This window comes from Microtus oregoni, unplaced genomic scaffold (genome assembly GCF_018167655.1).
Source record: "Microtus oregoni isolate MIOR12 unplaced genomic scaffold, Mior012 000056F_ref0000123, whole genome shotgun sequence".
Classification (NCBI taxonomy): Eukaryota; Metazoa; Chordata; class Mammalia; order Rodentia; family Cricetidae; genus Microtus; species Microtus oregoni.
Window position 1 is genome coordinate 10915861 of NW_024543832.1, and position 16008 is coordinate 10931868.

Sequence of the window (16008 nt, forward strand, 5' to 3'; positions counted from 1 at the left end):
AGGCATTGTGACCCAGGGGAGAGAGCAGAATACCTGGGCTACATTAGCTGCACAGCCTTGGGAGACATTTCCTGGTTTGTCAGAATAGCAGTCAAGCTCTTGCCTCTGTGTGCCTTAGGAATGTGGGTACATTGAGAGCATAGAAATGATGTAGGATTCCCCTCTGTGTGCTGTGAATATGTTTTATTACTATTGGTTAATAAAGAAGCTACTTTGGCCTATGGCAGGGTAGAATATAGGTAGGTGGGAAAACTAAACAGAATGCAGGGAGAAAGAAGGTGGAGCCAGGTAGATGCCATGTAGCTGCTGAAGGAGAAAGATGCCAGAACATTACCAGTAAGCCACAGCCTCATGGCGATACATAGATTAATAGAAATGAGTTAATTTAAGATGTAAGAACTAGTTAGAAATGTGCCTGAGTATTTGGCCAAACAGTGTTGTAATTAATATAGTTTTGTGTGATTATTCGTGTCTGAGTGACCAGGAAACAACCAAGCAGTCTCCAATTACATAGAAATGCAGTAAATGCATTTATAAATGGTGAACTTTATCAGTGCCAACTGTGTGTGTGTTTATATGAGCGCATGTGTAGATGTGTGCATATGTGTATGTATGCATGCATGTATGTCTGTGCACACACATGTACTGCGTGAGGAGGCTAATGTTCAACCTTAGGTTATTCCTCAAATGTCATCTATCTATTTTTACATTAATTAATAAATTTAGAGCATGCCATGGCCCTGATGTGGACGTCAGAGGGCAGCTTGCAGGAGTTGCTTCTCTCCTTCTATCACGGGGATTCTGGGGATTGGACTTGGGTTGTCAGGCTTGCAGCAAGATCATTTCCCTGTTGAACCATCTTTCAGGTCCTGCTTGACAGCCTAAAAGGAAAAAGCTGGGCACAGTGGCCTGCACTTGTGATCCCAGCACTAAGAAGGTGGAGACAGGAGCCATATGGCTGGGTGGAGAAAGGAATGTAAGGGGAAAGAGACAGGAACTCAGTGGAGTGTGGTGTGGAGTGTGGAGTCTTCAGGATTCAGGGAAACAGGATCTTGCCCATTTTTGGTCTGAGGTAGATAGAGGTAAGAGCTCTCTAGTGGCTGGCCGTTTTGCTATTCCGATCTTCAGGTTGAAACCCAATATCTGTCTCTGGGTTTTTATTATTCATGCTACAAGTATGCACCCCTGGATAACCTATAACCTTTTACATACTGCAGACTGGCCTCAAATTCAAAGAGCTCTGCCTCTGTCTCCTGGGATAAAGGGGAGGCCTGGAACTTCTAGTCTTGAAAAAAACAAAACAAAACAAACAAGTCTGGTTTTTGCTTGTGTGTGTGTGTGTGTGTTCATGTACATGGGCACATGTGTGTCGGTGGGGTACATGCATGTTCAAGTGAGGGTGAAGTTGACATTGAGTGCTCTCCTCCAAGGCGCTTCCATTTGTTGAGGGAGGCATGAACCTGGAGTTCACCAATTCAGCCAAGCAACATCTAAATAAAACCTCCATGCCAGAAGAGCTGGAACGTGCGAGAGTTATTTGGTTGTGGTGGTTTTCATTATAAGCTTTGACAACTAAGGTTAACTTTGCTATCCAAGGTCACAACTCCGTGCCTGAAAACTGAACTACAATTCCCATAGTGCATCGCTAAAGTCTCGGGGGATTCTGGGAAGTGTGGCAGAGGTATGTTTGGGGCCAATTAGAATTACTGTCGCAGGTGTAGTGATTAAATTAAGTTTCCCAAAGTGCATTTTTTAGAAGGATTCTGGGAGGAGTGGCAGAAGCATCAGTTCCGGAGGGAAGAAAAAAAAGAGAGAGAGAGAGCATTTGAACTTGAACGTTTGGCGTTCGTGAGGTTTGCAGACTGTTGGAGCATCGGAGGCACCCCGGAAGAATTCAGAGTGAGTACAGTGAAACGAACCTGTTCTAACTGCAACCAGGACGTTGGCGCCATAATCCAAACTTAGCAGCCGCTCTCGGCTACAGCGTTTGAGTTTAAAAAGTATTTCTAATCTCGAGAAACCAGACCTCAAAGTTGGGTAACTTTGAGTACCTCTGATTATTTTCCGAAACGTTTTTGGAGAGCTTTTTATACCTGGAACTTTTTCGATTTCTCACCTTTTCTCTTAATTTTTGAATTGGTGGTGGGATATTTTAGAAGTAAACCATAAAACTTTTTATATAATCAAGACCGTGAAGGCTGCAACGCGGTGGCTTCGCATCCTTCCCAGCCCCGCTGAAGTCCACAGTGGAATGGGTGTACCCAGGACTCTCTCCAGCACAAGGAGCAATGCCTCTGCAGGGTGAGGGCACCCGTGAAGATTCAGAATGAATCTTCTGTCACACTTTATAAGTCATTCCTTCTGGAAAGGCAAGCAAGATGAGAAGTGTGTAAAAACAGTTACCTTTCATCCCATCTATAATTCTGTGTACACAGACACACACACACACACACAACAGGGCGTTGCGCTCTATGACAAATTCCTGAGTATCCAGACTGATAATCTGCAGCTGGCTAAAATTAATTTAGTAACAGAAATTGGAGCAGACACCAGGCAGCCCTACAGTGGGCCACACAAAGTAGGAAGTAGCCACAGCCACAGCGAAGTAGCTTTTGCGGTTCCAGAACCCATGAACCTCATCAGAGGAATTCTAGTAGCCTAGAAATAATCTCCAACTATTAGTCTCAGGAACTACTGTTTTTGTTATACTGTTTTGTTATATCTTTCTTTAAAAGGAGCATGTGCATATGCTTACATTTTTTAAAGGAGGCTGGGCCTCTAATCCCCTGCTGAGGCAAAATGGTCAGTGCCGTGAGTCTGAGACCAGCCTCGGCTACAGAATGAGACCTTATCTCAAGAAGTAGTAAATGAATGAAATTTAAAATCAACAAAAATAAATAAAATTAGGTTAGGGCTGGGAAGATGGCTCAGTAGATAAAGTGCTTGCTGAGTTTGATTCCCCAGGACCCATGCAAAGCTGGATGCAAACACACATCTGTAATCTAAGCACACCCACGGTGAAAGGAGAGGCGGAGCAGGCTCCCTGGATGCTCACAGACTAACTAGCCTGGTGTACTTAGGGACGAATGAGGAAAACAGCCTGTCTCAAAATAAGGTATAGGGTGAGGGACCAACAGCTGAGGTTGTCCTCCGATCTGTACGTGTATCCTGTAGCATGTGTGTGCCTACAGCCCACCCCCCCCCACATCATATACATACAATCTGTACATGCATGTGTCCTGTAGCATGCGTGTGCCTGCAGCCCACCCCCCACATCATATACACACAATCTGTACATGCATGCATCCTGTGGCATGTGTGTGCCTGCAGCCCCCCCATACCATATACACACAAATACAAGTATAGAAAATGAACAGTTTAGTCGTGTGTACCCTTCTCAACCCTCATCATCTTCTCCTTCCCCTAACCTAGCCACTGTCTATAGTTTGGTCTGCATACTTCTAGTCTGAAATATATAAATGCCTAACTATAATCTTAGCATTCGGTAGGTGGTAGTGGGAGGATGAGTGAATTCAGAGCCAGCCTGGATTATGTGAGACCCTCTCAAACAAACAACAGTAACAAATCCACACACCTCCAGATGAGGGAAGTATCATACATTTGTAATCAGCACCGTGGAGTCAGAGGCAGGACTCACATATCTATAGTTGTTCTTTCTGGTAAGGGCATTTAAGATCTCTTAGAGGTTTTCAAGTATCTATCAAGTATCTATGGCAACCATCAGTACTACAAATTTGCAGAATTTACATATCCTGTCCAAGTGAAACTGTGTACTCTTTGGCCAGCATCTCCCCATTGCCTCCTAGGCATTTCTCACATAATAAAATATTATGAATACTACTTCCTGTTACTACACACATTGTTCTCTATTTAAAAGCTACTTATTATTCTATTTAATCATAAATTTGGGGGTTGCCGAGGATCAAACCATAGGCCTCATGCATGTTAGGTAAGTAGTCTACAATTGAGCTACATCCACAGACCATATCGTAATTTAACCTTTTATATTATATTATATTATTATTATTGTGTGTGTGTGATAAGTGTGCCTGCAGATGCAAGCATGCCGTAGTATACATATGAAGGCCAGTGGATAACTCTGGGGAGTCAGTTTTCTCCTTGCCCCATTGTTCCAAGAATCAAACTCAGGTTACTAGCCTTGTACAGCAAGTGCTTTTAGTGGCTGAATTATCCTACTGAGTCCCATTATCATAAATTTAAAAGAAATATTTATCTATTTTATGTTCATTCATAAGCAACTACATGTCCCTACACCATGTGTGTGCCTGGTGTCTGTGGAGGCCAGAAGAGGGCATTGGATTCCATGGCACTACTGGAGTTACAGACAGTTGTGAGCTGCCATGTGGGCACTGGGAACTGAACAGATCCTCTGGAAGGGCAACCAGCTCCTTTAAATTCTGACTCATCCTCAGCCCGTATCCTTTTTATTAACATTCTTAACCATATTCTTTCCTCCCTAGAACAGATTCTTAGGTGTAGAATTTTTAGGTCAAATAAAGTTTATTTAACACATTAATAGTTATTCCTAAATTAACTTTGTGAGCTAGTAAAATTGGCCTAAGTCACATACCTTTAGATTATTAAAATTAAACCTTTAACACTATTCTCCCAGTGCCTTTTAACCCACATAGTACATACTGCCTTCTCTGAAGGTGATTCATACTGTACATTTTTTGTTTTTTAAGCCATCTTGAGTAACATCAGCACCTAATATTTTGTTAGCTCTCATTTGGTAAATATATTTTATCTTCGCCAGGGTCATAGACTGCAGCCAAAACTATTCAAGATTAGTCATCAGTGACTCATAGTTGCACAATCATGAAGCAGGCCCGAACTCTAAACGCTTCTTGGCAGGCTAGTCTCAAAGCTTGCTTCCCTTGGGCAGGTTAGAAGGTGGTTGGTTGTTTAACTGGTCTTACTTTCTCAGTGGAATTTCTTGACATTTTTACTACTAATATGAAAGATGCCCTTCACAAGAAAGACAGTACATTCTAATACACAATTTAAAAAGAAGCTTTGGGCTGGCAGTGTAGCTTGGTGGTTGAGTGCTTGCTTAGGATGTGGATAGGTAACATTCAGATGTGTGAAACTCTGGATACAGCCCTCACGAATGCAAAAACAAACAATCACAATTCTGAAAATGGATTTTTAAGAGACAGGATCTACTACAAAAAATGGGAATGAACTTGGATTCCTGTGAATTTGCATAGCTGCCTATTGAAAGATTTTCCTAGTGGTCTTGTTTTTAATTTTTTTTTTAATCTACAGGATATTCTCCTACTTCATTCTCTAAGAGATGTTGGATTTTTTGCTTGTTTGTTTTTCTTCTTGGTTTTTAGAGATAGGATTTCCTTGTGTAACAGTGCTGGATATCCCAGAACTCAATTTGTAGACCAGGTTAGCCTCAAGTTCTCCTCAACCCTGCCCTTCTCTCCTTCCTTATACACTCCCCCCCACCCCCCGCCCTCATGTTCCCAATTTTGTCAAGCGATCTTGTGTGTTTCCAATTTCCAGGTGGGTCTATATGTTTTTCTTTGGGTTCACCTTATTACTTAGCTTCTCTAGGATCATGAACTACAGGCTCAATGTTCTTTGTTTATGGCTAGTTTCCACTTACGAGTGAGTACATACCATACTAATTTTTTGGGGTCTGGGTTATCTCACTCGGGATAGTGTTTTCAAATTCCATCCATTTGCATGCAAAATTTAAGATGTCATTGTTTTTTTACCACTGAGTAGTACTCTAATGTGTAAATGTACCACTTTCTTTATCCATTCTTCAGTTGAGGGGCATCTAGGTTGTTTCCAGGTTCTGGCTATTACAAATAATGCTGCTATGAACAGAGTTGAACAAATGCTTTTGTAGTATGATTGAGCATCTTTTGGGTATAGTCCCAAGAGTGGTATTGCTAGATCCTGAGTTAGGATGGTTCCCAATTTTCTGAGAAACTGCCATACTGATTTCCAAAGTGGTTGTACAAATTTATATTCCCACCAGCAATGGATGATTGTTCCCCTCACTCCACATCCCCCAGCATAAGCTATCATTAGTGTTTTTGATCTTAGCCATTCTGACAAGTGTAAGATAGTATCTCAGAGTTGTTTTGATTTGCATTAGCTAAGGAAATTGAACATTTCCTTAAGTATCTTTTGGCCATTTGAAATTCTTCTGTTGCGAATTCTCTGTTTAGTTCTGTATCCCATTTTTTAATAGGGTTATTTAGAATTTTAATGTCTAATTTCTTGAGTTCTTTATATATTTTGGAGATCAGTCCTTTGTCTGATGTGGAATTGGTGAAGATCTTTTCCCATTCAGTAGGCTGCCTTTTTGTCTTAATGACTGTGTCCTTTGCTTTACAGAAGCTTTTCAATTTCAGGAGGTCCCATTTATTTATTGTTGCTCTCAGTGTCTGTGTTATTTAGGAAGTGGTCTCCTGTGCCCATGCATTGAAGGTTACTTCCCACTTTCTCCTTTATTAGGTTCAGTGGTCAGACTTCTATTGAGATCTTTAATCCATTTGGACTTGAGTTTTGTGCATGGCGATAGATAATGGATCTATTTTCATTCTTCTACATGTTGACATCCAGTTATTCCAGCACTTTTTATTGAAGATGCTTTCTTTTTTTCCATTGTATAATTTTAGCTTCTTTGTCAAAAATCAGGTGTTCATAGGTGTGCAGATTAATATCCAGGTCTTCAATCCGATTCCATTGGTCAACGTCTCTGTTTTTATTCCAATACCAAGCTGTTTTCATTACTGTAGCTCTGTAATAAAACTTGATATCAAGGATGGTAAATCCTCCAGAAGTTACTTTATTGTATAGGATTTTTTGGCTATCCTGGGTTTTTTGTTTTTCCATATGAAGTTGATTATTGTTCTTTCAAGGTCTGAGATGAATTGTGTTGGGATTTTGATGGGGATTTCATTGAATCTATAGATTGCTTTTGGTAGGATTGCCATTTTTACTATGTTGATCCTTCCTATTCAAGAGCACGGGGGATCCTTCCATTTTCTGGTATCCTCAATTTTTTTTCTTCAAAGACTTAAAGTTCTTGTCACTTCTTTGATTAGTGTTACCCCAAGATATTTTATGTTATTTGTGGCTATTGTAAAAGGTGATGTTTCTCTGATTTTCCTCTCAGTTTCTTTATCATTTGTGTATGGGAGGGCTACTGATTTTTCTTTTTAAGTTGATCTTGTATCCTGCCACATCACTGAAGGTATTTATCATGTAGGAGTTCTCTGGTAGAGTTTTTGGGGTCACTTATGTACACTATCATATCATCTGCAAATAACAAAAGTTTGACTTCTTCCTTTCCAATTTGAATCCCCTTGATCTCCTTTTGTTGTCTTATTGCTATTGCTAAAACTTCAAGCACTATGTTGAAGAGATATAGAGAGTGGACAGCCTTGTCTTGTTCCTGATTTTAGTGGAACTGCTTTGAGTTTCTCTCCATTTAATTTGATGTTAGCTGTCTGCTTGCTGTATATTGCTTTTATTATATTTAGATATGATCCTTGTATCACTAATCTCTCTAAGACCTTTATCATGAAGGGGTGTTGGATTTTGTCAAAGGCTTTTTCAGCATCTAATGAAATGATCATACTTTTTTTCAGTTTATTTATATGATAGATTACATTGATAGATTTTCATATGTTGAACCAGCATTGCATCTCTGGGATGAAGCCTACTTGATCATGATGGATGATTTTTTTTATGTGTTCTTGGAATCAGTTTGCCAGTATTTTATTGAGAATTTTTGCATCCATGTTCATGAGTGAGATTGGTCTGTAATTCTCTTTCTTGATTGAGTCTTTGTGTGGTTTTGGTATCAGGGTAACTATAGCCTCATAAAAAGAGTTTGTCAATGTCCCTTCTGTTTCTATCATGTGGAACACTTTGAGGAATATAGGTATTAGGTCTTCTCGGAAATTCTGGTAGAATTCTGCACTAAAACCATCCAGCCCTGGGCTTGTTTTGGTTAGGAGGTTTTTGATGACAGCTTCTATTTCCTCGCAGCTTATAGGTCTATTTAAATTGCTCATCTGGTCTTGATTTAATTTTGGTATGTGATATCTATCTAAAAAATTGTCCATTTCATTTATGGTTTCGAGTTTTGTGGGGTACAGGTTTTTGTAGTAAGACCTAATGATTCTCTGAATTTCCTCAATGTGTGTATTGTTATGTCCCCCTTTTCATTTCTGATTTTGTTAATTTGGATGTTCTCTCTCTGCCTTTTGATTAGTTTGAATAAGGGTTTGTCAGTCTTGTTGATTTTCTCAAAGAACCAGCTCTTTGTTTCATTGATTCTTTGTATTGTTTTCTGTGTTTCTATTTTGTTTGTTTCAGCCCTCAATTTGATTGTTTCCTGTCTTCTATGCCTCCTGGCTGAGTCTGCTTCTTTTTTCTAGAGCTTTCAGGTATGTTGTTAAGTCACTAATGTGAGCTTTCTCCATTTTCTTTATGTGGGCACTTAGTGCTATGAACTTTCCTCTTAGCACTGCTTCCATAAGTGACCCATAGGTTTGGATATGTTGTTTCTTCATTTTCATTGAATTCAAGGAAGAATTTAATTTCTTTCTATTTCTTCCTTGACCTAAGGGTGGTTCAGTAGTTCACTGTTCAATTTCCATGAGTTTGTAGGCTTTCTGAGAGTTGTATTGTTGTTAAATTCTAACTTCAATCCATAACGATCTGATAAGACACAGGGGGTTACTCCAATTTTTTTGTATCTTTGGAGGTTTGTTTTGTTACCGAGTATGTGATCAATTTTAGAGAAAGTTCCATGAGGTGCTGAGAAGAAGGTATATTCTTTTGTGTTTGGGTGGAATGTTCTATAGATGTCTGTTAAGTTCATTTGATTCATTACATCTGTTAGTTCTCTTATTTCTCTATTAACTTTCTGTCTGGTTGACCTGTCCATTGGTGAGAGAGGAGTGTTGAAGTCTCCTACTATTAGTATGTGGGGTTTGATGTGTGATTTATGTTTTAGCAATGTTTCTTTTACATATGTGGGTGCTCTTGTATTAGGGACATAGATATTCAGGATTGAGACTTGAATCTTGGTGAATTATTCCTGTTATTTGTATAAAGTATCCTTCTCCAGTAGATATTAGGATAGCCACACCCACTTTTGTCTTAGGTCCATTTGATTGGAAAACCTTTTTCCAACCCTCTACTCTGAGGTTGAGATGTGTTTCCTGTAAACAGCAGAATGTTGGATCCTGTTTTCGTATCCATTCTCTTAGCCTATGTCTTTTTATAGGTGAATTGAGTCCATAGATATTAAGTGATATTAATCACTAATGGTTGTTAACTCTGGTTATTTTTTTGTAATAGTATTTGTGTGTTTCCCTTCTTTGGGTTATGCTGGAGGGAGGTTATCAGGTGTCTGGTTTTTTTTGGGGCATAGTTAGCTTCCTTGGGTTGAGGTTTTCCTTCTATTACTTTCTATAAGGCTGGGTTTGTGGATACGTATTATTTAAATCTGTTTTTGTCATGTTATATGTTGTTTTCTCCATCGATGGTGAATGAAAGCTTTATTGTATGTAGTTGTCTGGGCTTGCATCCATGGTCTCTTAGCATCTGCAGCACATCTATCCAGGACCTTCTGGCTTTCTTGGTTTCCATTGAGAAGTCGGGTGTAATTCTGATAGGTTTACCTTTATATGTTACTTGATCTTTTTCCTTTGCAACTCATAATATTCTTTCTTTATTCTGTATGTTTTGTGTTTTGATTATTATATGGCGAGGGGATTTTTTTTTTTCATCCAGTCTATTTGGTGTTCTGTAAGCTTCTTGTACCTTCTTTGGTATATCCTTCTTTAGGTTGGGAAAGTTTTCTTCTATAATTTTGTTGAATATATTTTCTGGGCCTTTGAGCTGTAATTCTCCTTCTTCTACTCCTATTATTCTTAGTTTTGGTCTTTTCATTGTGTCCCAGATTTCCTGAACATTTTGTGTTAAGAATTTGTTCGATTTAATATTTCTTTGACCAATGAGTCTATTTCCTCTATAGTATCTTCAACACCTGAGATTCTTTCTTCTATCTGTTTGTTATACTTGTCTCTGTAGTTCCTGTTCATTTACCCAGATTTTCCATATTCAGAACTCCCTCAGTTTGTGCTTTCTCTATTACCTCTATTTCAGTCTTCAAGTCTTGAACTGTTTCTTTTCACCTGTTTGATTGTTTTCTCTTGGTTTTCTTGGGCTTCTTTGAGGGATTTATTAATTTCTTCCAATTTTTTATTTGTCTTTTCTTCCATTTCTTTAAGGGAGTTTTCCACTTCTTCTTTAAAGGTCTTCATCATTTTCATAAAGTTACATTTAAAGTTGTTTTCTTCTACTTCTTCTGGGTTAGGATGATCAAGTCTTCCTGTTGTATGTCCACTCGGTTCTGGTGTTACCATATTCCTTTTTAGGTTGTTGAAGAAATTCTTGCATTGGGACCTACCCATATCTTTCTTCAATGAGGCTGGCAGTGTCTTGGCGTCTTGGTCCAATTCTTGCTATGGCTGTCTCTTAGGTCCCCTCAGTATTGGAGCAAGCTGAGTTTCAGGGTTCTACAGAGCTCTTCGATCCCCACAGTATTGGAGCAAGCTGTGTTTCAGGGTTCCATGGAGCTCTTAGGTCCCCTCAGTATGGAGCACACTGTGATTCAGGGTTCCACGGAGCACTAGGAGCAATTTGTAATTCCCATTTGGACAGAACTTTATTTCTTCAAACTTTATTTCTAAAGTATCTATATTTGAATCAGATAGCAAAATGTCATCCATGTAATGGTAAATTATAGATTTAGGAAGTTGTTTACATAGTATTTCCAATGGCTGACTTACAAAGTATTGGCACAGAGTGGGGCTATGGAGCATTCCCTCTGGGAGAATCGTCCACTAATATCTCCTAATAGGCTGAGAATGTTAAGTAGGCACTGTGAAGGCAAATTTTTCTGTGCTCTTTTCTTGTAAAGGTATAGTGAAGAAACAATCTTTTAAATCAATAACTTTGAGAGGCCATCCTTTTGGTAATAGAGAAGGCAGAAGAATTCCAGATTGTAGAGGGCCCATAGGTTGAATTTCCTTGTTGACAGCTCTTAGAACTGTCACCATTCTTCATTTCCCAGATTTCTTTTTTACAACAAATACAGGAGAATTCCAAGGGCTGGTTAATTCTTCAATAAGGTGAGCATCTAGTTGCTCCTGTACCCACTGTTCTAAAGCCTGCAGTTTTTCTTCTGTTAAAGGCCATTGTTTAACCCATATTGGTTTCTCAGTTAACCAGTTTAAAGGTAGAGACTTTGGTACCTATAAAAATTTGCTAGTTACTTTGTGTTCTTTTTTAATTTGTTTATTGATTTTTATTGAGTTCTACATTTTTCTCTGCTCCCCTCCCTGTCTCTCCCCTTCTGCCTTCAACCCTCCCCTAAAGTCCCTATGCTCCCAATTTACTCAAGAGATCTTGTCTTTTTATACTTTCTACTTCCCATGTAGATTAGATCTATGTAAGTCTCTCTTAGTGTCCGCATTGTTGTCTAAGTTCTCTGGGATTGTGGTTTCTAGGCTGTTTTTCTTTGCTTTATGTTTTAAAAACCACTTATGAATGAGTACATGTGATAATTATCTTTCTGTGTCTTGGTTACCTCACTCAAAATAATGTTTTCTAGCTCCATCCATTTTCCTGCAAAATTGAAGCTGTTGTTATTTTTTCTGCTGTGTAGTACTCCACTGTGTAAATGTACCACATTTTCCTTATTCATTCTTCAATCAAGGGGCATTTAGGTTGTTTCCAGGTTCTGGCTATGACAAACAAAGCTGCTATGAACATAGTTGAGCACATGTCCTTGTGGCATGATTGAGCATCCTTTGGATATATACCCAAAAGTGGTATTACTGGGTCTTGAGGAAGGTTGTTTCCTAATTTTCTGAGAAATCGCCACACTGACATCCAAAGGGGCTATACCAGCTTCCATTTCCCACCAGCAATGCAGGAGTGTTCCCTTTTCCCCACAACCTCTCTAGCATAAGTTGTCATCGGTGTTTTTGATCTTGGCCATTCATATAGGTGTAAGATGGAATCTCAGAGTTGTTTTGATTTGCATTTCTCTGATGACTAAGGATGTTGAACATTTCCTTAAGAGTCTTTCAGTCATTTTAGATTCCTCCGTTGAGATTTCTCTGTTTAAGTCTATATTCCATTTTTTTAAAAATTGGATTATGTATTCTTTTGGTGACCAGTTTCTTGAGTTCTTTGTATATTTTGGAGATCAGATCTCTGTCTGATGTGGGGTCAATGAAGATCTTTTCCCATTCTGTAGGCTGTCGTTTTTTCTTGTTGACCATGTCCTTTGCTTTACAGAAGCTTTTTAGTTTCAGGAGGTCCCATTTATTAATTGTTTCCCTCAGTATCTGTGCTGCTGGGGTTATATTTAGGAAGTGGTTCCCTGTGCCAATGTGTTCAAGTGTATTTCCCACTTTCTCTTCTATAAGGCTCAGTGTGGCTGGCTTTATGTTGAGGTCTTTGATCCATTTGGACTTGAGTTTGGTGCATGGTGATAGATATGGGTCTATTTTCATTCTTCTACATGTTGATATCCAGTTATGCCAGCACCACTTGTTAAATACGCTTTCTTTTTTCCATTTGATTTTTTTTTTGCTTCTTTGTCAAAAATCAGGTTTTGAAGATGTGTGGATTGATATCTGTGTCTTCTATTCAGTTCCATTGGTTCTCCTGCCTGTTCTTATGCCAGTACCAGGCCGTTTGCAGTATTGTAGCTCTATAGTAGAGTCTGAAGTCAGGGATTGTAATGCCTCCAGAAGTTCTTTTATTGTACAAGATTGTTTTGGCTATCCTGGTTTTTTGCTTTTTTATATGAAGTTGAGTACCATTCTTTTGAGGTCTTTGAAGAGTTTTGCTGGGTACATTGTGTTCTTGTACAGCCTGAATGGCTGGTGACCTTTGTGTATAGTACCTTATAATATCCTTGTTTCTGGGACTCAGAAATGTTAATCTGGGTAGTCCATTGCTGCAGCAGGTCTCCACCCCATAAATTAACTGCGATATTAGTCCTCAGCCTTCCTTTCTGTCCTTCTGGCCCTATGCATTCAATCCATCTCGTGCTTTGTTTCACTTGAGATAGGATTCCAGTTCCTAGGAATTGAACATATGCCTGTTGAAGAGGCCAGTTTTGATGCCAAGATTCTGGAGTAATGACAGACATAGCCGCACCTGTGTCCAGTAATCCATCAGTTACGATGCCATTTATATGCACTCTTAGCTTTGGTCTCTGATCTGCCAGAATATATGTTTCCTATTTCCTATTGGAATTTTTGATTCATCCTCCATGTTTATTCCATCATCCAGCACAGTATTTTTTTTTTTTACAGCAGGCACTAGATTTTTTGATTTTTCTGGTGAGACATGTCCTCCACAGTGACGGGGAATGACTGGACCACTTTTGACTAGGGGGCCTGTGAGAGGCCTCCCAAGGAGTTTCCTGATGGTATTGGGTTGCCTTGTCTGTCTTTTGTTGATCTACCTTCATTGGTTCAAGTCAGCCTTTGCCACATCTCCTACATATTCCAGAAGGTTGAGGCTGCCTATTCTTGCCATTCCCAAAGGAGGCATTATTTCTAGGACTGCCTACAGTCCTTTCTCAGATGTCCTATTCTACCACAATTAAAACATTTGTCATTTTGATGTCTCCTCATACCACTGGAAATTGCTTCTCCTACCCAAGCCTTAGTACTATAGTCAAATGTCTTAACATTCATTGTGTGTAAGATTCATTCATCTATTGGTGATGATCTGACCTTTAAAGGCCCAAGTATCTTTTTGCATTCTAAGTTGGAATTTTCAAAAACTGTTCAATAAGTACTCATCTAGCTTCTGGGCCTGTTACTCCTATTTGTACAGCCTTATACAAGTTAATTATAAAGTTTTTATTTATATTATTTAATATTATTATTAATAATTATAGTATTTATTATATTATAAAGTTAATCTTTATAAGAAGTCACTAAAGGGTTCTCTCTGGCCCTGTTTAACCCTAGTATATGATTCAGTTCCTTTCCTAGTTCCTGGATTCTGTCCCAAGCATTTAAAGGTACTGTGCTGCATAGTGCAAGGTGTGTTCATCGTAGAGAGCCTGGTCCTAAGAATTGGAGTGATAGCCCTCACCAAGAATTTGATCTTGGGAGGCCTCAAATCCTTTTGTTTTTCCCTGTTGTTCTAAAATTTTTGCCTCTTCTCGCCAATAGCATTTCCATAGCAGCTAGGGTCTATCTTCTAGGACCACTGAGACTAATTGAAATCAATTGTGTGGGGTAGCCTTATTGCTTGAAGCCCGCATTTTTACTATTTCCCTAACAACTGGTGAGTGCAAGCCATAAGATAACTGTTGCTTGCTTAATTTCCTTTAGCTCACTCATACCTGTAAGTTTCCATTTATATTCTTTGACTGCCTTAGGGTATTTTGTACCTGTTGGCTTCTCAGAGGAGATTGCTGGATAAACAGTAAAAACTCTGGGTAAGTCATTCCTGACTTTAACCTGTACTGGCAAGGCTAAATTCTGTACTTGTACCTTCTCTCCTTGCTCATCAGTTCTAATAATTTCCTCAGTCTTTGCAAATCTTTTTACTACTGCCTTTTGTAAAATCTGAATCTCCAGTCCTGTGTTCTGTTCTAGTGCCCTCATTGTTTCATTTAGCTTCTGGTTGTTATTCTTCACACAGGATTCCAAGGTATGAAATTTGTCCAGTAAAGACAATGTCTCATCCTTGGACATTATTTGGATAGCATGCATATTGCCTTCCTACAGAGATACCTTGCTCGTTACCTATGATAACTTTCCAACAGATTCTGATTGTTAAATTTAGCAATTTGAATTCTTTCAGATAATTAATTGCTCAGCACCCTTTGAACTGGATTGAATTTTGTCTGTCAAATTAATGTTTTCCTTTTCAATAAGTGTTATTTTTTTCAGCTAGCTATTCATTATTAGTCTGTAAATCTGTATCATTTCTAAAAGTGTCTCATTCTTGGCTCTGTTATCAAACCATTTTCTTAAAGATATAATATGAAAATCAAAGCTAATTCCCAAAGTCAAATAAATGGATGTATAAAGAAAATCACATAAGTCTTGCAGAATACCATCTATAACATAAGCAAAATGGTTATTAAATTCATGAATGGTAATATAGTCAGTCATCATATACCTTTCAAGTTTCCATTTACTTGCCTGCCCTAGGCAATTACAGTGAATTGGAGTAGGTGTAATAATCTTTATTGGCCAGCAGGTGTCACAGTTGTAGCGCATGGCAGAGGGCAATGGAGGAGAGATGTAAGCAGCCCAGGCTCCTGCCAGTTTCTTTGCATAGCATCCTGCACTGGTTCCGCACGCACTGTTGCCTGCTTAGATACTGTTAATATGCCTTGTTTAACAAAATGAAAGCACTTATTAAGGACAATTAAAGTGATTCCATACACGGAGAGAGTTGGTAGCTGGAATAAAAAGGATACCCAAAGCTTCCCCTCAATCGCGAGTCCCTTCAACGTTGGGCTATGGAGGGGAAAGTCAGGTTCCTAAGCAGCAGCAGGTGAGCCATGGGCAGGCGAGAAACATGCCCAGATGGCAAACTAGGAGCATGGTGGTGGGTGGGTGGGGCCCCAGTAAGCGTGAACTCAGCCCTGCATTGGGTATCCAGATGAAGCAGAACGTGTCAGATGGGAGGGAACGTGAATAAAGAAATCCCACACTAGCTCAGAATAGAGTATACTAAGGCCTTTAATCCCAGCACTCGGGAGGCAGAGGCAGGCGGATCTCTGTGAGTTCGAGACCAGCCTGGTCTACAAGAGCTAGTTCCAGGACAGGCTCCAAAACCACAGAGAAACCCTGTCTCGAAAAACCAAAAAAAAAAAAAAAAAAAAGGGAAATTCGTGGATTACAATAAGGAAACAGGAATGGGGTC

The 16008-nt window shown here is 39.2% G+C and overlaps 1 protein-coding gene across 3 annotated transcripts in view; it reads left to right on the forward strand.

Moving 5' to 3' along the window:
* The first annotated feature begins 1755 nt into the window (after positions 1 to 1755).
* The window catches only part of Nudt13 (nudix hydrolase 13), a 46791-nt gene continuing 32538 nt past the window's right edge, over positions 1756 to 16008 (forward strand). For all 3 annotated transcript variants that reach the window (XM_041638942.1, XM_041638944.1, XM_041638943.1), the window contains exon 1: positions 1756 to 1899. The gene's annotated coding sequence lies outside the window, so the exon portion shown is untranslated. The remainder of the gene's footprint in view (positions 1900 to 16008) is intronic.